Source organism: Octopus sinensis, linkage group LG9 (genome assembly GCF_006345805.1).
Source record: "Octopus sinensis linkage group LG9, ASM634580v1, whole genome shotgun sequence".
NCBI classification, from domain to species: Eukaryota; Metazoa; Mollusca; class Cephalopoda; order Octopoda; family Octopodidae; genus Octopus; species Octopus sinensis.
This window is the reverse complement of record NC_043005.1, coordinates 76029752-76053007: the sequence shown is the minus strand read 5'-3', so window position 1 is coordinate 76053007 and position 23256 is coordinate 76029752. Positions and strand designations below refer to the sequence as shown.

Here is a 23256-nt window from a genome sequence, read left to right as displayed (position 1 = left end):
CGCTAACATTTCTAATAATCGACATGCTTCACTTCATGAGAGATACAACAGCCAGCAGTCAGGAACTATGACTGCGATTGATGACATATGAAGAATTTTAATAAGTTCTTTTTTATAGCCCCAAGCTGTTGACATTCTCACTGGTTTTCACCCAGGTAGCCCGAGTTTAATTCTCGCTGTGAAAACAAATACTTTTGTTGTTTGCTTTGAAATGATTATTTTGTGCAATGTTATTTCTTCATTTTTTCATTACAAATATTAAAAACAATTTTCACTATTCATCACTTTTTGTAAGTAACCTAATTTGACCACGTCTAGAAGATGCTATAAGAGACATGCTTTTCAAACATTTTTTTTTTGTCTAATGAAGGTGTAATGTCTCCCCCTGCAGAGATATATTTCAGATCTTTTTCTTTAGTCAACTTGGTTTCCACACAATGTAATAATCATCATTAACAATTACAAATAGGCAAAAAGAAAAGCAGCATTTTTCTTTCTTTTTTTTTTTTTTTTGTTTGAATGAGTTGCTGTGAGAGGCGGCAGTTGGTTATCCCATGTGGTTTAGCAGTTAGGTTTCCTGGCTCCCATCTAGGTGGCCTGGTTTCTATTCCCGGCATGGGAATGCAATAACTTTTTTTTTTTGAGAATTATAACTTTAAGTTCAAAATTTTTCAGTTATTTGCTGGTAAATTCCAAACGTACACATTCCTTTGGAAAAATATGAATATCAAGACCATTTTCACTCTTTGTCATTTATCCTCTTTGCTATGCATGTATTTCACTTTCCGTTAGTTTTTTTTTTTTTTATTCAACAACTGGTGACAGGTGACAGTATTTCGGGGGGCATTCCTTCGATATAGCTCGACAAGGTCGAGACATTTCACTTCGGGTATTTTCGTGGACTGTGGAGTATAGATATAACGAAATTATGCCAGCAATGTCTCATTTTAAACTTGAAAAAAAAAAACAGCCTTGCATATTTGTTCTTACCTATTTCATGTGTGTATGTAAAATCTGCAAATTTCCAAGCAGAAAACAGAATCGAACTGTCATTTGCTTCCACAGAAATACCCGGTGAAGTGTTTTGATTTTGTCGAGTTATATCGAAAGAATGCCTTTTGGGAAATTCAATAGATCCACAGCTTGCTATAACCATCTGGGGGCTCAAATCAGAAGCTGTTTCTTAGCTTTGTTATTTGGCAAAATATAATATTCTACTTGTCCTGATTCGTGAGTGAAGATAATACAAGGACAATCCCCAGCTATGACAAATACTCATGAGAAATTCGTGTCAGAACTAATTCATTTTGAAAACTGAATGAGAGCTCAAGGCATTGACCCCATTACCAAAACTATGTAAGCACATCTATAAATACAAGATAATAAACGAGATCAATCATGGCATACAAGCGATTTTGTTTAAATTCTTTTGTTATTTGGTAGTAAACTGGAACGTCGATGGGAAACAAGTGACAAAAGAAAATATTTCAAACCATTTGTGAGATGAAAGAATTTAATTACTATCTTCCAGCAGGGAATTCAAATCTCCTCTAAGGTTTTAGTTTTGTTTCTGTTCAAGAGACATACAGATTGGTGAAAATAATGTAACGACCAGCAATTAAAGCCTATTATACTTGCTGATGAAATATTTGACTATTATAAGATAAGCCGCTATGTAGTCCCATGTGGTCTAGTGGTTAGGATTCCTGGCTTTCACCCAGGCGGCCCGGGTTCGATTCCCGGCATGGGAACGTATTTTGCTCAAGTTTTGGTATAGCTTTTTTCTCCCTTGTTATCCATTTCATTGCTATTATGTTAAACTGCCGCATGTCCAAATTTGGCCAAATTCGTTTTTTTTTTTTTCAATATGTAAGTTTGCTTACAATAGCAGGTTCTTTTCGCCAAACTGTCGTATCTCCTGCTACATCAGATGAAAACTGTCAAAGTGTAGTACAACGGTTTAGCAATTTTCAAAAGTGCAGTAATTCTCACATACGACAGTTTTGCAAAAATATTTCTCACTGAAAATATCATATATGCATGGAGTTACGATTTTATGCATCGAACAAAATATTATTGTTAAGCTGGAACTGTTGCTAATGTAAAAAAAAAATGGAAAGGCGAAACTATTTTTTCGCTTTCTGACGCTTTTGCATAATAGCAACGATATGTATCTTATTCTGTTTTATTCGTCTTTACCAAATGCCTTTATAATATCATCGTAATAGAATAAAGTAAAATTCTTTCAACTGCAGATTCAAACTATGTCTTGCAATGAAGACATAGTGAAGATAATGCAAGAACAGTCCGCAACTATGACAAATACTCATGAAAAATTTGTGTCACAAATAATTCATTTTGAAAGCTAAATACGAACGCAGGACATTTTCACCATTACAGAACTACGTAAGCAGGCCTATAAATACTAGATCGATCATAGGAAATAAGCGATTTTCTTTCGTTATTTAGTAGTAAACTGAAACATTGATCAGGAACGAGTGACTGAAGAAAATATTTCAAACCAATTGGGAAATGAATAGGACTTCTAGTTTGTGAATTTAAATATTTTCTAAGATTTCAGTTTTGCTTCTGTTCAAGAGACATACTGATTGGTGAAAATAAAGTAGTGACGTACAATTAAAATGTATGACACGTCGTGAGGAAATATATAATTATCATAAGTAAAAATATCTGACAGTCCCATGTGGTCTAGTGGTTAAGATCCCTGGCTTTCACCCAGGCGGTCCCAGGTTCGATTCCTGGCATGGGAAATTGTTCTGCTTAGGTATAGCTATTTTTTTATTCCTCATTATCAATTTGTATCTCAAATAGAATGATGACAATTGATGCTTTTACAAAAACCGTCGTAGTAATATAATTAAAATGAAAAATCTTTCATTTGTCTTGCAATGAAGACATATCTCTGTGGTGTACTTGCTTTCCATTTAGATTCAATCTGAATTTTTTTCTTTGTTTCTGACAAGTGGAATGCTAACGCCACTCTGTGTTCATTCTCAAAGACCAAACCTTGAATACTTGTTATTCTAAGATCTGCAATAACGATCAATCTGTACTCGCGTGCGGAGGCCCAATCAGACCGAAACAAGACTGGAGTTGTCGCCTCTTGACTATATTCCATGTATGATTTACATTTCAATGTTGTCTCCCACTACCGGTCATTTATTTATTTGAAACTAGAATGAATGTTTTAGAAATTGGCTATTCGTATCATTGAGGTTTTAACATCAATTAATATGAGAGTATTGTAGTTCGCTTGAATTATAGTGCATTGCTGTACCACTTAAAACTTTTTATTTTTTATCAATTAATATATTTTTATAGAATAGTAAGTTTTTGACACATTTCTCGCTTGTCCCATGTAGTCTAATAGTTAGGATTCCAGTCTCTAACTCCTGTGAGTCGGTTTCATTTCCCGGCGGAGGAATGTTTTTACCTTTTTCGGTATATATTGTCTCCTTAAGTCAATTTTATCAAGTTTTCATACAACTAGCAATACTATGCATATCATTGGGGCCTTGCTTTCATACAAGCATCCAACAATGGCGTTGCTTTGTTTCTAACAATCGAGATATCATCTCCGATGTTTAGTAGAAATTAAGAAATCTGGATGTTTTCGAAATCTATCTTCTTTGTTTTTCAATTTGTAATGCGCTTTATATTGCTGTTTAAATATTTTAAACTATTACTTAAGGGTGAGAAATTTTTATACTAATGTAATAGTACATCCATTTAACACCTAGTGGCTTAGTGCATATAAGAAACCCGGATTTTCATACATTTTATATATAAATATAAGAGAGCGACCACTATGTGGTCTACTCTAGCACTAAAAATAGATCCATTGGGCTTCAGCCACATAAAAAATGTCTCCGGTGAATATTAGCACAACTACTGGCGCAGACAGGGCAAGAATTTTTGTTATGTTTATTTGCCCTGTCTGCACCAGTAGTTGCGCTAATATTCACCGGAGACATTTTTTATGTGGATGAAGCCCAATGGATCTATTTTTAGTGCTAGAGTAGACCACATAGTGGTCGCTCTCTTATATTTAAACTATTACTTATATATTTATTCATTTATTTATCTATATCTCTTGGAAATACGGGATATGTAATGCGTAAGTGATAGCTAGCGAAAGCATTTCAGTCAGTTTCGTAGATTAGATATCCTTACTACCAATTCTGAGTTTGTTACTTTAAGTCTATTCTAGTGCTTTAAATTTAGTTCCTGTACAAGACAATGTATTCTATTTATTCTCACATTTTATGAATTGATAAGGCATTTTTATGCCCCGCGGTTGATCTATATTTAAATCAATTATCAGAACAGTTTTATCTTAATGTCTTTATTTTCCTTTTGTTTTTCTTTGCTGTGTAAGTATCCTGGTTTTACTTCATCTAGAAGGGATGAAAGCTGTGGTGAAACCCATGCCTTTACAAAACACTTCAGCCTTGTATTATTATAGTGTAATCCCTTCAACTGCAAACTGAAACTCTAGCCATGAAGATATGCTTCTAAGTTGTTTTTCTTCTTCCCTTATTGCATTTATCTGGTTGTCCCTCCATATTATTTCTTTGTTTGTGTCTAACATCTAGGATGTTAACAATGTTCTGTGTTCATTCTCAGAAGATAAAGCTGAAATAATTCCCTAGTCATTCTCAGATTTGCGGTAATGGATACTTTATGCTCCGTTGATAGATTCCAGTTAGACTGAAACACCACTGGAGTTATGATTATATTGTAAAAGATCAGACAAGCTCTACAAGTAATATTCCATAATTAGTTAATTAAAATTTCAGTACTATCCCCACTTCAATTTTTCTTATTTTGGATTTTTGTTTTTCGACTAGATTTAAAACTCTAGTGTAGTACTTTCACCACCATCCGTGACCTCTTCTATGACATGACCTATCCACTCCACGTCAGCTTCAGCCCCGAATTTATTACTAGTATAACAAATTTACAAAATCTCATTCACCTCATGTGAACTAAATTCTCTCGAAACATTTTATAATTTTTATCTCTTCATTCATTTATTTATTTTTGGGGGAATGTTGGATGCGAAATAAGTACCTGGTTAAAGTATTTCGGCAAAGTTCATGGGCTGACTGCTATTCAAGAGTTTTAGCTTTGTCGAAGTAACAAAACACTTGATTCTTCAGTAGTGAAAATAACGCCAGCAATCAGCAGCAATGACAGTGGAGGAGTAATGGCCCAGTGGTTAGGGCAGCGAACTCGCGGTCGGAGGATCGCGGTTTCGATTCCCAGACCGGGCGTTGTGTGTGTTTATTGAGCGAAAACACCTAAAGCTCCATGAGGTCCGGCAGGAGGTGGTGGCGACCCCTGTTGTACTCTTTCGCCCAACTTTCTCTCACTCTTTTTTCCTGTCTCCTACGCAACCGCTGAGCCTGGATGCGCATTCATCCATCCGTCGGTGCTCTCGGTGTCGGGAGTTGACCTGCTTTCTCTTCTGCGGATCTTAAGAATAGCATAGGACCACGTTTCGGACCGCTTGGACCGGACCGCTCAACAGCAGCAATGACAGTTGTTGACAACGCAAGCAATAGCTTTGATAATTACTCTGTTACAGACGTGTACGTCAGACATATCCATGTGGTTTTGTGCTTGGGATACCAGGCATTCACTCGGGCGACTCGGGTTCGTTTCCCGGTGTGAGAACATGTAATGCTTATGATATGGTTTGCAGTGGTATTTTTGTGTAACACTGTTTCTTCCTTCTGTTATTGCAAATAACAAAACGGTTTTCACTTTTGAATCACATTATGGATGTAATCTGATTTCACCTCATTTGAAAGGAATAGAAGATCATGTTAGATTCATGCCTTTCCAACAATCGTAATCTAATTAAGTAAAATGTCTTCAACTGCAGAATGAGGCTGTGTCTAGCAATAAAGATATGTCAAAGTCTTTTTTTATATTTAGTATACTTGTTTTCCAACGGCGGACACAATGTAATAATAATCGCCAACAATGCAGCTAACGGCAAATGCAGTAATTGTTACTGCTGGCATATGGTTATCTCATGTGGTCTAGTGGTTAGGATACCTGGCTCTCACCCAGGTGGCCCGCGTTCGATTCCCGGCATGGGAAGAAACGGGATTTATTCTTTACTGTTTTATGTTTTTTTTAATACAAAATTATTGTTATTTATTTGTATATTTCATGTGTTGCTCTCTCACTTCGTCTATTTAAGCATCTATATTCCCCGGGGGAAAAAATCATGAATATGAAAACCATCTTCACTATTCGCCATTTTTCTTCCTCGTTACTTAAGAATTGACGACTGGAGAAATGGAGATTGGAGAAAGACCACATGGGAATATGGCTAAGATTCCTGACTTTTAGGCAGGCGGCCCAGGTTCGATTCCCGGTATGGAAACCGCTAGTTTTTGTTTTGCAAATGGTATTATTGTACGGTTCTATTCTTTCATTTTGCATTGCAAATATCAAAAGGATTTTCTCTTTTGATCACTTCCGTATGCAACCTGATTTCATTTCATCTTGAAGGAATAAAAGTATTGCGGTATTCATGCCATTCCAACAATCTTTTCTAATTAAAGTGAAATTTCTTGCAGAATTTTCTTCCAGCAATGGAGATATCTTTTATCTCTTACTTGTTTCAATCGTTAGACTGTGGTCGTGCTGGGGACGCCGCCTTGAAGGATCTTCGTTGAACGAGTTAACCCCAGTACTTTTTTTTTATTTAGCCTGATACCTATTCTATCCTTCCCTTTTGCCGAACCGCCAAGTTACGGATATGTAGACACGCTAACACCAGTTGTCAACCGGTAGTGGGCGACAAACGCACACACACACACACATACACACACATACACGCACACACACACACACACACACACACACACACACACACACATACACACGACAGGCTTCTTTCAACTTCTGTCTACAAAATCCACTCACACTTGCTCAAGGTAAGATTGAACTCGAAACCATGTGGTTGGGAAGCAAACTTGTTATCACACAGCCACACCTGCACCTTTGCCTTTTCGTCAGTGTACTTGATTTCTAGAGGCAAACACAATGTAATAACTAACGACAATGAGAAACAGAAAAATAGTTATTAATTAGTTATATCACAGTAACAGTTACATTTGTCACACCGTGTTCCCATGTAGTCTAGTGGTTAGGATTTATGGCTCTCACCCAGGTGACCCGGGTTCGATTCCCGGCGTGAGAATTTTTTTTTTTTTTTTTGCATATCAAGAATTGTAATAGTATTTTTAATGCAAACTTATTGTGTTATTCATTAGTAAATTTCAAGTGTTTTTATCTCACATCATCGATTTACACATTTATATTCCGTTGGGAAAATAGGAATAAGAAGACCCTCTTTTCTATTCGTCATTTACCTTCTTTGCTCGGGAACTGGTGATTGGTGAAAGTATGTCGGATAATGCGGTAGATCTAAATCTTATCAACACCAAATCTGTGAGGTATTTCTAGCAGGTCGAGAAAACGCGCGAAAGTTTCGTCCTCGTTTGTTTTATCTTTGTGTCCATTTCAACGACAAGAGAGTCGCGACTTTCGATATGTTGGCAACGGAGGCATTCGATTCGCGAAAATTACAAAAGTTTGGATGCTTGTAACTTCTTTATTAATTTCTAGACAAAAAGTAATATGATTTTCCACATCAGCATGCAAACCACATCAGAACTGTATTTTTTAAAAGCATACTTGGTGAAACTTGGAAAAATTTCAAGTCGTTATAATAAATTTAACATGATCATGCTGATTTTTCTAGCTTTGTTATTTGTTGATAAATTGAAACCTTGGATGTGAATTAATGACTGAATGTTATGTTGCGGACCATTTGATACATTACAAGAGGTCATTACCACTTTCTAGTTTGTGAGGTTAAATCTATTGTAAGATTTTAGTTTTGTTTCTGTGAAAAACACTTTATTCGACGTTTCAGTTCATGAGTAAAAATAACCTAACAATCAGCAATGAACAGCAATCACAGTCAATGATGCAACATATGTTTATTAAAAGTATCGTTATTCAGGTTTCCCATGTGGTCTAGTGGCTAGGATTCCTGGCTTTCACCCAGGCGGCCCGGGTTCGATTCCCGCATGGGAACTGTTTTTTACTCCCTCTATATTTATATATTGCATGTTGATGTGAAAAATCGTATTACTTTTTATTTAGAATTTAATAAAGAAGTTACAAGCATCCAAAGTTTTGTAATTTTCGCGAATCGAATGCCTCCGTTGCCAACATATCGAAAGTCGCGACTCTCTTGTCGTCGAAATGAACACAAAGATTATTTTTATGGTAAGCTTTTCATTTCTTTATTGATAAAGCTTAAATATGTTTTTCGCTGATTTCGTCGATTTTAACAAGAATATTTCCAATGATAAATATGAATATTAAAATAATCACATTTCATAATTTTTGTTTCTTTGCTGGATTGACTTTGTTTGGAAGGGATAAAAGATGATGTGAGGCACATGCATTCTCAAAACTTTTCTTAATATAATTAAAGTGAAGTCCATTCATCTGTAGAATTAAGCTGTATTTCGTTGCGGTCAGTTGTGAACTTATCAGTTGTTCTACTACACTAGCCATATCTTATTTAACATAACGGTAGAACGGGACAACGAGGGAAGTGTTATGTGCTCTCTAGACCTGCTAGAAATAGCAACTAAATCTTCATAAATTCGTGCTGTGTTTAAAAGACAAGGCAATCTAGGACAACATTATCAAATAATTCATTTGATAATGTTGTCCGAGAAGCATTATTGCTGAGTAAGAAATACAGATGGTCAATACTTCCCTCGTGGGTTTTATTAGTCAGGATTGACTAGACACTAAACAACAGCAACAAGAACAGCAATTACATATGATGATAGGAGGAAGGACCATAAATTATCAGAAAAGTTGAAGTGTCGGATTAAATGCTCATCAGTTTTTCAATTTATTCCATTACGTTCTAATTTCAAATTCCATTTGAACGACTAATCTTAATTCCAAATAGAGTAGGTTAAATGAATACCAACAAATCAACATAATTTGGTTGAATTGCTACAGCCGAAGCAGTAATGTGAGACATGATCACTGGGAACATTACTGCTGCTCTAAGGTTATTAGAGTTATAAGTGAAGTGAAGTGAAATGAATCGATTATAGCATTAAATCAAAACTGATTGTTGGTTTTAGTACGTCGAGAATTTTGTGCAACACAACTATCAGCATTTCTTAAGGGAAGATAAGGGATGGCTATTTTTGAGGGATACAAAACAGAACTATCGTAGGGTATGGGTACGCTAGATATTTACCCAGAGGCCTCATAAGTCCTGGGACCAAATGCATATCCATGGTATGCTGTGGTTGTGCACTCTGTGACCCCAGTAAATTGACTTGACCGGGAGCTATGGTGATGTCACCAAGCCCCAAGATACAAGTGTTTTAAGGAAACACCCCCACATTTATATATTTATGAATTTTCATTTTTTTTTTATATATACATAAAACTAACATTTTCTTGCTACGGTTACAAACATCTCAGACATCATTCCCCGGAATACCGTGGGGCTTATTGCCAAAGATTCACTCATCAACATATAACAAACCCTACTCAAAGAAGTACTGTTTCCCCTATCTGTAATTTATATCACTGTTCACAACTGATTTCTGAAATTGATGATATAACCATTCTACTTTACACACCCTTTCAACATAGTTGCTCCACCACAACCTTTTGTTTTCTTTAAGTGTCTTACCCTGCAGGAAACACTACAGAAGACTTCTCCCGCTTTAGAACTGTGACCCTTGCAACTTACTTTTTGCCCACATTTTTTCTTCAAACAGCGAGGGATGAGGGGGAGGTCTGCCCTGGTCGATGCTTTTTATAGGGGATGGGAGATTTTGGGGTCTGCTGTATAAGCCTGTATAAGCCGTGGGGATCTGAAAGATGGGGTGCAAAAGAAAACTCAAGGGCTGTCCCAAGGAGTACACTAACTGATATATAACACCACTGATATATAAATGCTTTAAATGAGCATAACATCAGCCGCTTCAGTCCAACCAGACTGAGATCTTTCAATGAATAACTTCGAAAAGAAATATGTCCGACAACTTATCCAAACTTTACTCTAGAAACGGAATTTTCAAGAAGTTAAAGCTAACATTTCTATTTTCCGCTTCTATAATTTCAACACCGCAATATTTCAAACTATTTACTTTCTTATATAAGTTATTTTTATTTATTTATCATTTTTATTTTGTTTTTGTTTTTATTCAGTTTCTATTTTTAATTATATTTAAATTTTATTTAGTTTCTATTGTTATTTACTTTTTATTTTCATTTAGTTTTTTTATTTACTTCCATTTAGTTTTTATTTATTTACTTCTTATTTTTATATTTGTTTAATTTCTGTTTATTGTTTATTTTTATTTAGTTTCTATTTTTTATTCTAATTTTTATCCTTATTTAGTTTTTAATTTTATTTCTTCATTTCTTTCTTTCTTTATTTATTTATTACATCAAACTTCATGAAAACTATGTTTGTGTAATATATTATATTTCGATATACATTTGTTAATCGAACAGCAGGGAAGACACGTAATCGAAATTTCTCCTCCTCAAAACTAAGCAAAAACAAATAGGAAATGACGCAATGAAAACAAAATCTAGTCCGATATACAACATATCTGAAATATGATAATGAGGACGGCCAGGGTTGAAAGACATTTGAAAGTTTAACATCTTGTCTATGACCGTCAAGGGATTAAAAAACAAACGGTAATGATATAAGTGTTGATGTTGGTGTAAATGACATAACAACAATCCCTAGCTGTAACAAATATCAATATGAAAAATCAAATGTTTTGGCTTTCTTTTTTCCTTTTAGTAATATGAACTCCACAGCGGGCAAACAGATTTAGCCAGGCGGCCAGCCATTGGGCTCTAAATCAATTTCTTTAGTTTCTATGTATGTATGTATGTATGTATGTATGTATGTATGTATGTATGGATAGATGGATGGATGGATGTGCACACACACGCATATATATATACACACACACATTTATAAAACATACATATATATCTATAATACAACATACATATACATACAAATAAATAGATAACATATATATATGTTTTATTATGTATGTATGTCTGTACGCGTGTATAATATATATATATATATATATACAAACATACATACATATATATATGTATATATGTATAAGCAAGAAAGAAATTATATATATATATATATATATATATATATATATATATATATAAATATATCTATGTACATATGTATGTATATATGTATTACACATATACATATACTATACATACATATATGAATATTATACATATATATATTTGTATATGTGTGTATGCGTGTTTATATTCAGTTTCAGACAAATTTTGTTTTGTTTATGTTCACCTGAGAGAACTGTTAATTCTGTTTCTGTTTTTCAAGAATTGCAGAAATTTGAATATTAGATATGTTGTGTTTTTTTTTTTGGGGGGGGGGGTGGCTTTTTTTTTTAAAGAAAACATATGAGTATATGTGTGTGTGTTTTATTTGTTGATGTCAATTTCTTTCCGTGATTTGAAATTCTAGGTGTGAAACTGATGATTTTCCAGACATGTGTTTTCACACAGTTTCTATGTACCCAGAACTTACTGCTAACTCCTAGTTGGAGAGTTCAAGTCTGGCCCTTAGGTTTTACTTTTCTTTTCGTTGGGCGAATATAATACAATATTCGTGTAGCAGCAACACTATCGGTAAAATCTTATTTACAAGAACAAATAGCCATTTTTCCATGTAGTCTAATAGTAAAGGTTCCTGGCTTTCACCGATTCTTGGCGTGAGAATACTTTACCTACTTTTGCCTACCCATGTATATTCACTCATGAGGAAAGAGGGGATTTTTCCTAGACAGTAAAGTAAAACACAAGAACAAATCTGAACTCACAAAATGCAAATTGCCAGTAAGGTCTGAGCGTATCCATTTCTGAACATTAACTTCTAGTTTATGACTTCACCTGTTTCACAGTTTTATTTTCATTCCTAAGCAGGACACATTATTACACACGTCTAACTTCATAAACGAAAATTATGTACTAGCAACACTGACAAGTACTGATGAAAGATAAAGACAAGTGGTGAGCCGGACAGGCAGCATTCCCATGTGATCTAAAAGTTAGGATCTGTCGCTTTTACCCAGGCGGCCCAGGTTCGATTCCCGGTATAGGAACTTGTTTTTTGGGGTTTTTTTTTAATAATTATAAAAGTGAGCTCGGAAATGTATTTACATTCAATCTTCGGTATAACTTATCCAAATTCATGAAATAAAGGAGTCATTTCATGAAATAAAGGAGTTATTTAGGGCTAATTAATCCAAAGTACATTCCAGTCATTTTTTTTTTTTCTAAAAAGGTCAGGTTTCGTTTAAAGGAAATTTGGGAGCTGTATCTAACAACACCACTGATATATAAATGCTTTAAATGAGCATAACATCAGCCGCTTCAGTCCAACCAGACTGAGATCTTTCAATGGGACATAGAAACTACCTGTAGATTTTTGAATAACTTCGAAAAGAAATATGTCCGACAACTTATCCAAACTTTACTCTAGAAACGGAATTTTCAAGAAGTTAAAGCTAACATTTCTATTTTCCGCTTCTATACGCGTGTACAATATATATATATATATATATATATATATATATATATATATATATATATATATATATATATATATATATATATATATATATATATATACTACGTTATGTCTCTTTCATGGGCTCCAGAAAACTCCACCTAAAATGGAGCACTGCTTTCACAAGTGGAATGTTGTTGGAGCTGTACGCAATCATTATAAAACGTACCCCAAATGACGCCATTGCTCCTCCGATATGGCTAATATCGTTAATCCTTTGCGCAGGTACCCCTAGTTAAGCTACTGGCCATAATGCTGAACATATCCAGTTCAGATAAAGTAGAGAAATATATCTGATACAAATTAGAAACTATGACAAACAAATTATCTCGGAGTTTTTAGTTCGAAATGAACCAAAAAAAAAAGAAACATATATATTGAGTTCCCACACTGAAAATCGAACGCCTGATGCCAGGTTGAAAGCCTGATATTCAAACTACCAGACAACATGGAAAAGTTGAAGACCTCCTGCCTTCGATTATGTATTTATGTAATGTATTGCTCTTTGCTCCATATTTGTTTTATTTGGTGAATTGTGAAACGCTGCTTACAGCCTTATATTTATTTAGTTATTTTAATATTTTGTGAAGACGGTGTGCCATGCTATTTCAAAGCGGTCTATCGCTCTCATTAGCAACATTACAACTTTCTTATTCTCCTTCTCAAATAAAATTTTTCGAAGTCGGGACTTTTTCATTACATTTGGTGAAAACAGTGACCTTACAATTTAGCATGCGAATCTTTTGGAAACAATCCGCCAAACGGAAAAAATCCCTGATACTAATTACAAATACTGAGATTATCCAAACAATTAATGGCCCCAAACTCCCTCACTCTCTTTATATTTAAGTTCAAATCTTACCATTATCAATTTTGGCTTTCCTCCTCTCGGGACAACATGGAGTCTTGAGGACACATTAAGTTGCTTTTATTTTGTTTTGCTTCTATTTTAGGTTGTTGTTGTTTTCTTATCATGTACTTAACTTGTTTTTCCATTCTGAGTTTATTTTGATAGTTCTCTAGAACAAGTGAATAAACATCAGATTCATCGTGAAAAATTATATTAATATACCTCATTTGAAAATCTTAAATTAATTTTAATATTTCAAAACGTGTGAGCCAAACAGAAAAGATCCACTTGCTTTTGGTACTATTTAAGAAGAGTGGTCCCGGTACGCGCACTTGCGTACTCGCGTATCCGCGCTAGCTAGTCGTGACTAGTCGATCCTACAACAACTACCTAGCAAAGTAAATGAAATACAAAATAAATAATTTTTTAAAGAAAGTAAATAATTTTTTAAAACAAATAAAACACAAAAACACAAAGTAAATAATTTTTTAAAACAAAGTAAATAAAACTCAAAAACACAAAGAAAGGATCGACTAGTCACGACTAGCAAGCGCGGATGCGCGAGTATGCGAGTGCGCGCACCAGGACCACTCTTCTTAAATAGTACCCTTGCTTTTTTAAATACAAGATAAATAGATTTTATTAATAATCTTTAGAGGAAATAGAAGTCCGAATTTTTAATAAGTTTACTCTTGTTTGAGACTTTCATTGAGAGAGAGAGAGAGAGAGAGAGAGAGAGAGAGAGAGAGAATGAGAAGGAGGGAAATAGGATGTGAGAGACAGATAGAGGCAGGCACAGAGAGAGGGTTTTCATTTTAAAGTAAATACAATGTCGGATTCGAAATTGATAGACCCATTGCTCGTTAAATACTTGAAGTTTATGACTTTAAACATGTTGCATAGTTGTGTTAGTTTTTCTGAGCAAGACACTTTATTCGAAATGCCTCACTCGATGAATGGCAATAGCTTAACAGCAGTCAGCAGCAATGACAACTATCGATGAAAATGAAATACTTTTGATAAGATTATAACTATGAGCATTGACAAGCAGCACTCCCATGTGGTCTAGTGGTTAGGATTCCTGGCTTTCACCCAGGCGGCCCGGGTTCGATTCCCGGCATGGGAACGCTAGATTTTTGTTTTTTCTTCTTTACTGAAATAAAATGGCCAAAGAAATTGTTTTAAATAATTCGTGAATTTAACTTATTTTCCTTAGCAGGCCAAGATATTTAATATTTAACTTTTTGTAACTGGTCAGACCTGGCTTCTGGATCTTTTCCTTTTGATGGACGGAATTCAACACAATTTCTAGTTAACTAAACAATTTGAAACTTCGTATACTGGTAGAATGTGTCAAAAGAAAACATTATTTTCACTTGGCTTTCTTGAGAAAATTGTAATTTGTAAGTTTAACGTAGTTTAATTCTTCGAATTTTAACCAATGAATTGCCAGCATTTTAATGATGGGTGATTTCAGTATCCCGTGTATTGACTGGACTACACATACACTGGAAACAGGTGTGTGCATTTCAACACCCGGAGAAAGCAGCAGTGGAATCATTGTTCAAATTCATAGACGAATTCTTCCTGTCTCAACTCGTGCTCCAAAAACGCCCTGGACTTAGAGTTAAGTAACCATACAAACACTATCCATGATACTACAGTGGAGAATACTCTTCTCTCAGACCACGATATGGTTCTTTGTAGCCTGAGGTTTCGGCAGCCTAGAGAAAAACCTGACTATCACACACCAGCGCAACCTTTTGATCTCTTAAATCGATAAATTAAATTGATAAATTAAGTCGATAAATTAAGTACCAGTTGCATACTGAGGTCGATCTGATCGACTGGCCCTCCTCCTCCGGAATATTGGGCCTTGTGCCTAGAGCAGAAAGAATATGTTTTTAAAAGGCGGTGAGCTGGCAGAAACGTTAGCACGCCGGGCGAAATGCTTAGCGGTATTTCGTCTGCCGCTACGTTCTGAGTTCAAATTCCGCCGAGGTCGAATTTGCCTTTTATCCTTTCGGGGTCGATAAATTAAGTACCAGTTACGCACTGGGGTCGATCTAATCGACTTAATCCGTTTGTCTTTCCTTGTTTGTCCTCTCTGTGTTTAGCCCCCTGAGGGTAGTAAAGAAATAGGTATTTTGTCTGCCGTTACGTTCTGAGTTCAAATTCCTCCGAGGTCGAATTTGCCTTTCATTCTTTCGAGGTCGATAAATTAAGTACCAGTTGCGTAGTGAGGTCTCACGTGCCTTCCGCGCTCGCTCGCGGATTTGTTTTTCCTTTTGCCCCCTCCCCCAAAATTTCGGGCCTTGTGCCTAAAGTAGAAAAGAATCGTCAACACTCCGGACAAAATCCTTTGCAGCATTTCGTCTATTTTTATGTTCTGGATTCAACATTCCGTCCACACGTCCTGGGTTCAAATTCCATCGGAGTCAATAAAATGATTTCCAGTTGATTACTGGGGTCGATGTCGTTGACTCTCCCTCTAGCCAAAATTTCAGACATGTGCCTATAGATGGAAAAGATTATTAGCATTTTAAATGACGGTGAGATGGCCAAATCGTCAGCATGCCGAACAAAATTGCTTTGTAGCGTTTCGTCCGTCTATACGTTCTAGGTTCTAATTCCGTTGAGGCCGACTTTGCTGTTCCTTGTTTCGGAGTCGATGTAATCGACTAGCCACCCAACAAAAGATATGTCAGTCTTCATTCGTTTTGGAAAATAAAAATACATTTAATGATTTATTATTTTTTATATTTTGAATTACATATATATATAATGGCTCCAGAAACCTTTAAGTGTTTAGGGCCTATTTGGGTCTTATCCCGACCCTGAATTAGGATTTCAGGTTCACACAAGATGGAGCCATGTGGACACATTAAGTTTTGTTTTTGGTGGTGGGGAGCCAGTAGCTTGCTTACGAACCACATGGTTACGGGTTCAGTCCCACTGCGTGACACCTTGGGCAAGTGTCTTCTACTATAGCCTCGGGCCGACCAAAGCCTTGTGAGTGGACTTGGTAGACGGAAACTGAAAGAAGCCTGTCGTATATATATTTGTGTGTGCGTGTGTGTTTGTGTGTTTGTTCCCCAACATCGTTTGACAACCCATGCGGGTGTGTTTACGCCTCTGTAACTTAGCGGTTCGGCAAAAGAGACCTATAGAATAAGTACTAGGCTTACAAAGAATAAGTCCTGAGGTTGAGATTTGTTTGACTAAAGGTGGTGCTCCAGCATGGCTGCAGTCAAATGACTGAAACAAATGAAAGAACAAAAGACTTCAATAAGTTTATTTTCATCGCGAGAGAGGGACAGGGGGGAAAGCGAAGGAGGGAGAGAGAGGATGAAAGAGACAAAACGAGAGAGACAGACAGACAGACAGAGAGAGAGGTTTCAGTTTAAAGTGAATACAATGTCAAATTCGGAACTGATGAAGAGGTTAGGAATTCCAGACTCTTTGATGGATGCCATCCTCAACATTTACTGGTTGTTTGTGACTTTAGATATGTTGCATAATTATAGTTTTGCTACTGAATCACACACTTTACTCTAAAAACCTCAATGAATGAACATCGCGTAACATCAGGCAGCAACAGTGACAAATACCGATGAAACTATAACTATGAGAACTAGAACTAACAGCCAGCACTCCCATGTGGTCTAGTGGTTAGGATTCCTGGCTTTCACCCAGGCGGCCCGGGTTCGATTCCCTGCATGGGAACGCTTATTATTTTTATTTATTTATTTATATTCATTTAAATAAAATGGCGTAAGAAATTTGTTTAAATCACTTCGTGAATGTAACTTATTTGCCTAAGTTCATGCGACATTAAAGGTAAAATTCTTAAATAATTAAAATTTACCATTTGGACGAAGAAAACGAAATCCTAGCGGTGATTGTGACACAAAGAAAAAGAGATTATTTCAAGTAATTACGAATTAACTTTAAAAAATTATTACACGACCACTTTTTATCACTTATTCAAGAGAAAGTTTGATAGAGACATAGCTGCTGCTTCCAACATGGATTTATGATTCGTTAGATCCCGTGTTCGGTTTCGGCAATTTCCGCAGAAAACTGTATTTTAATGCAGCATTCGCCACCAGTCTACTCGTTCACCGTTGATTACTCTTAATCAAAATATTGTTTTCCCCCTCTCTCTTAATTTGTCATATCTTATTACTTATATAGCAGGTATGTATTAGGAAATTATTAAAAAGTTTGTTCCGGATTCTCAAATACTAGGACCGATGTAATTGATAACCCCACCCCTTAAAATCGCCGGCCTTGGGCCAAATTTAGAGATTCGTATTATTATATTAAAGGCGGATAGCTAGCAGAATCGTCAGTTCTTCTGACAAAATGCTTTGCAGTATTTCATGTTTTTATATTCTGAGTTCAAATGGCACTGAGGTCGACTTTACCTTTTATCCTTTCGGGGTCGATGAAAGAAGTATCAGTCGATCACAGGGGTCGATGTAATTGACTGTCCTACCCCAACAAAATTTCAGACCTTGTTCCTATAGTAGAGAAGATTATTATTTTAAAGGCGGGAGCTGTTAGAATCGTCAACTCGCCGGACAAATGCTTTCTAACATTTCGTCCGTCTACACATTCGGGGTTCAAATTCCTTCGGGATCGATTTTGTCTTTCATCATTTCGGGGTCGATGTAATTGACTAGCCACTCCCACAAAAAATTCATCAGTTTTGTTTCATTTTTAAAAATGAAAATATATTTCATAATTTATTATCGCTTATATTTTGAATTACATATATATAATGACTCTAGAATCCTTTTAAGTGCTTAGGACCTATTTGGGTCTTATCCCGGCCATGAATCAGTCCACACAAGATGGAGCCATGGAGACACATTAAGTTGTTTTTGGTGGGTGGGGAAGAGCTGTCTTTTGTTTTGTTTTGTTTTTTCATCTTCTACTTAACATGCTTTTCTATTTTGTGTTAGCGTTGCTTATTTCCAGACGCACGGATTTTATTTATAATCTATGGAGGATATAGAGAAATGTGAATATTTAATAAGTTTATATTTGCTTGAGATTTTCGTCGTGAAAGAGAGAGGGGGAGAGAGGGGGAGAGAGAGAAATACAAACAAACAAACTGTCAGACAGACAGACTTTTGTTGACTGGATTTCTTATTTATTTCACTGTAGATATTATAATTTATCGGATTCGGAACGCTTGAATGGCAAAAGTATTTCAGACATTTCTTTTGTTTTTATCCAATCAATTTCTCAACATTAACTCGTAGTTTATGACTTCAGCTAAGTTTCACAGTTTTGTTTTCCCTTCTAAGCAAGACCCTTTATTCTACATGCCTAACTTCATAAATGAAAATAATGTAACAGCAACTCGCAACAATGACAATCGTTGATGAAAAATATATACTTTTGATGAAGACATAATTAGTGAAAATGAGAATCATCTGTCCCATGTGGTCTAGTGGTTAGGATTCCTGGCTTTCACCCAGGCGGCCCGGGTTCGATTCCCGGCGTGGGAAAGTGTATTTTTGTAAATCATAAAAATGGATTCGGAAATGTGTTAAGAAGTTATTTTTTAGACTTAATTTGGACTACATTATCCATTCCTTTCATTTTTAAAACGGCCAGGTTTGACTAGAGGAAAATTTAGGTGCAGTATACAGTAGGTCAAATGACAATGCAGATTCTCTTCCGTAGGCTCCAGAAAACCCCACCCAAAATGGTGAACAGCTTTCACAAGTGGAATGTTGCTGCTGCTGCTGCTGTTGTTGTTGTTGTTGTTAAGCAACAAGACGGGTAAGGGTGTTTAGGTAATGGTCTAGGGCTTAGGGGCGGGAGACCCCAGACCTTGGAAAAAAAAACTTTGGTCATCTTGTTGTAGTCGAGGGCTCTTCGTTGACGCCCGACACCACTGGGAGGTGACCCTCGAAGTCGCTGGAAACGGAGATCTCCAGGTCCAAATTCTTCAACGGCTGCTGCTGCTGCTGCTGCTGTACACACAGTCATTATAGAACTTACCCCAAATGACACCGCCTGACCGATGGGCGTTGAGAAGAACTCTACTCATATTTCATCCTCTACGCCACAGAAGTACTATCTCTTCATGCTGTCTTTTCTGCTGATTCTACTGTAGCCTCTGCACCTCCGACATCACTGATCCCGTACAGTCTCTGCCCAAATACCCCTACTTATGTTAGTGGCCAGAATGCTGAACATATCCAGGAGTTTATAGGTAGGGTACAGAACTATATCTAACACAAATTAAAAGCAGGACAGACGAGATATTTCGGAGCTTTCAGTTTGAATGGACGAACAAAAAAAAAAAAGATGCATCATATTCTCATGCCTGGAATCGAACTCAGTATATCTGGTTGAAAGCCAGAAATCCTAAACACTAGACACCATGTATCTAAGCAATGTATTTCTCTTTCTCAATAACTATTTTAGTTGCAGATTATTTCCATTCATGCATGAATTGTGACACACTGCTTACGGCCTTATATTTAGTTTTCTTTTTTTTTTCTTTTACTTGTTTCAGCCATTTGACAGCGGCCATGCTGGAATACCGCCTTTGGCCGAGCAAATCGATCCCAGGACTTATTCTTTGTAAGCCTAGTACTTACAGCACAGGAGGAAAGAGTAAGAGAAAGTTGTGGCGAAAGAGTCAGCAGAAGTTTGCCACTACCTTCTGGTGGAGCCGCATGGAGCTTAGGTGATTTTGCTCATAAACACACACAACGCCCGGTCTGAGATTCGAACTCGTGATCCCTCGACCGCGAGTTCGCTGCTCTAACCACTATGCCATGTGCTTCCACACTTTAAAATATGCTACTGAACCACACATTCGACAATGAATATCACAACAATCAGCAGTCATGACAAATACCGAGCAGAAAGATATACATTTGATAAAGGTATAACTATGAAGTGTTGCAACTAGCAATCCCATGTGGTCTAGTGGTTAGGATTCCTGGCTTTCACCCAGGCGGCCCGGGTTCGATTCCCGGCATGGGAACGCTTATTTTTATTTTTCCTCACTTGAATAAAATGGCTAAGAAAAATTATTTGAATCGATTCGTGATTGAACTTATTTTCCTAAGTTAACACTACAATAAAAGTAAAATTGTTAGATAAATAAAAGCTCAACATCTTGGGTCAGAAAATGAAATCCTAGCGCTGATTGTGACACAAAGTGAGAGAGAATTTGAAGAAATTACGAATTGATTAAAAAAAATTATTTCTACCGTGTCTTTTTATTACTTATTCGAGTAAATGTTTGATAAAGACATAACAACTGGTTGCAGCACTTAATGTTCTCATGTGGTTATGACTCGTTAGATGTCTCTCAGGCATCCCGGGTTCGGTTGATGCAGCACTTAGTGTCACCATGAGGTTATGATTCGTAAGATGTCTCTCAGACATCTCGGGTTCGGTTCACGGCGCTTTCCGCAGTAAAGTGACCTTTTAATACAAGATATTTCTTTTAAGTTTCACATCCACTCTATCAGCACCACTAGTCTATTCGTTCTCCTTTAACCAAAATATAGTTATCTCACTCTCTCTCTCTCTCTTCTCTCTCTCTCTCTCTCTCTCCCTCTCTCTCTTTGTTTGTCATATCTTTTATTCCTTATATAACAACAGTCGGCAACAATATCAACGATCATTGAAAGATATATAGTTTTGATAAATGTATAACTATGACAGGGCGTAAACAGCAATCCCATGTGGTCTAGTGGTTAGGATTCCTGGCTTTCACCCAGGCGGCCCGGGTTCGATTCCCGGCATGGGAACGCTTATCGTTTTTCTTTTTATTTCCTTACTTAAATATAATAGCCTAACAAATTTGTTGGATTTAACTTAAAGCTCGTGCTACAAGAAAAGTAAGATTCTTTCTAGTGGTGATTGTGACTCTCAAAGAGAAGGAGTTAATTTTCAGATATTATGAATTAACTTTTAAACAGATAATTTTGTATCACTTAGTCACATATCTTTGATAAAGCCATGACTATTGCATGCAACACTCATTGTTCACGTATGATTTTTGTGGTTATCATTACGATCTGGAAGCTTGGGTTCGATTCGCGGTTACTTCTACAGTAAAGTGACCTTTTAATGTAATATTCTTCATTTAAGTTTGATATCATCTCCATCAACGCCACCAGTCTATTCGTTCTCCTTCGATTAACCTTAATCAAACCATTGTTCTCTTTCTCAGTTTGTCATATCTTTTATTTCTTACATAACAGGTATGTATTAGAAAACAATTAACAAGATGTTAATCTTCTCGATTCTTAAATATTAGGGTATATATAATTGACCAACCCCCTCCCCCTAAAATTGCTGGCCTTTAGCCAAAATTAGAGGCCGTAGCTCCTAATGCGCGGACACGCTCTCAGATTACGCCACCTGCAACGATTTCTGGGTGGTGAGCGTGTGTGGGCACTGTTTGCGAGATTCTTCTTTCCATAGCTCCTTGACGGAGCTAAAATCCTGGGTGAAAAAAGACCGAGACTGGGCACCAGGCACCTAGAACGTCGTCAGGTGCTCTACCAGTCGGCTAATGGGATCGGTAGATGTTCCGCTTTAGAAATTTATAGACGATTAGTGACGGGGAAGTGCGACGACGTTCTCGGGGTGACGAAAGAGGTTGTTTGGTGGTCAAGACTGAAAGGCATGAGGGCACATACATTTCCTACATTGACTTCTTAAAGTTTTACTTGCAAAGAAAATTGAGGGTGGAGAGGGAAGTGCTATCCTCGAGTGGGTTTATTGAAAGATGAGTGTGAGTTTTGAAAATTACGTGAGTGGATGGTACCTCTCTAAGTGTAGACCTGTGAGTCAGAGAAAGAGAACTGGAGAGGGCATTTGCTCTTGGTGTTCAAGGAATTCTTGAACAGTGGGGTTCTTCGATTATCCTAAGAGGTCATCTTGTCTCAGAAGAGCCACGTCTCTGTCATCCCTGTATTTTTTTAACCTTTGCATACTGTGTGTATTTCCCTTCATTCTCATCGGATACCGTGTATACTTACTTTTTTTTACTTATTTAATAATTTTATCATATTTCATTATATGTAAATCCTCAAACTTTGTGTCTGTCTCTGTATTGTCCCCCTCATCATTCACCCTGATGGCAAATAAATGAAATTATTATTATTATTATTATTATTATTATTATTATTATTATTATTATTATTATTATTATTATTATCTTCTGTTGGCCTGCTCGTTTAGCCAGCGGGGTGGCGTCATTTGAAGGCTAAAACAATGTGAAGCGCATTGTGACCAGCGATATGTAGTAACATCTGATAGCCTGGTCGGTCACGGTGATCACGGTGATATATATATATATATATATATATATTATATATATATATATAGAACCCAATACATATATGCATGTATGTATGATATGCAACGAGCAGGCATAGCGTGGGTCTTGGCTGCCTTGTGCGGAAGCAAAATTGGTCGCCCTCTTTCAAAATATGTATACCCTACTTCTAAAGAGCCCACCCTGTGTAGTCCGCATGCTCCCTTCCCCGCAGACCCCACACAACACCATTGATGATACCCTAACTCCTTTGGAAAAGATGGGACACATTTGGTCCACGAAGTATTATATATCCCTAAAAGGATGGAATGGCCACAGTGTTGC

At 36.5% G+C, this 23256-nt stretch overlaps 9 non-coding genes across 9 annotated transcripts; all 9 read left to right on the top strand.

Moving 5' to 3' along the window:
• Positions 1-1679: 1679 nt before the first annotated feature.
• Trnae-uuc lies at positions 1680-1751 on the top strand. The gene has a single exon. It is a non-coding gene; the product is annotated as a tRNA-Glu (tRNA).
• Positions 1752-2698: 947 nt separating this feature from the next.
• Trnae-uuc lies at positions 2699-2771 on the top strand. The gene has a single exon. It is a non-coding gene; the product is annotated as a tRNA-Glu (tRNA).
• Positions 2772-6060: 3289 nt separating this feature from the next.
• Positions 6061-6132, top strand: Trnae-cuc. Its single transcript has one exon. It is a non-coding gene; the product is annotated as a tRNA-Glu (tRNA).
• A 1039-nt stretch (positions 6133-7171) lies between these two features.
• On the top strand, positions 7172-7243 carry Trnae-cuc. The gene has a single exon. It is a non-coding gene; the product is annotated as a tRNA-Glu (tRNA).
• Positions 7244-14655: 7412 nt separating this feature from the next.
• Trnae-uuc lies at positions 14656-14727 on the top strand. Its single transcript has one exon. It is a non-coding gene; the product is annotated as a tRNA-Glu (tRNA).
• Positions 14728-17255: 2528 nt separating this feature from the next.
• On the top strand, positions 17256-17327 carry Trnae-uuc. The gene has a single exon. It is a non-coding gene; the product is annotated as a tRNA-Glu (tRNA).
• Positions 17328-19051: 1724 nt separating this feature from the next.
• Trnae-uuc lies at positions 19052-19123 on the top strand. The gene has a single exon. It is a non-coding gene; the product is annotated as a tRNA-Glu (tRNA).
• A 1424-nt stretch (positions 19124-20547) lies between these two features.
• Positions 20548-20619, top strand: Trnae-uuc. Its single transcript has one exon. It is a non-coding gene; the product is annotated as a tRNA-Glu (tRNA).
• A 703-nt stretch (positions 20620-21322) lies between these two features.
• On the top strand, positions 21323-21394 carry Trnae-uuc. The gene has a single exon. It is a non-coding gene; the product is annotated as a tRNA-Glu (tRNA).
• The last annotated feature ends 1862 nt before the right edge of the window (positions 21395-23256 follow it).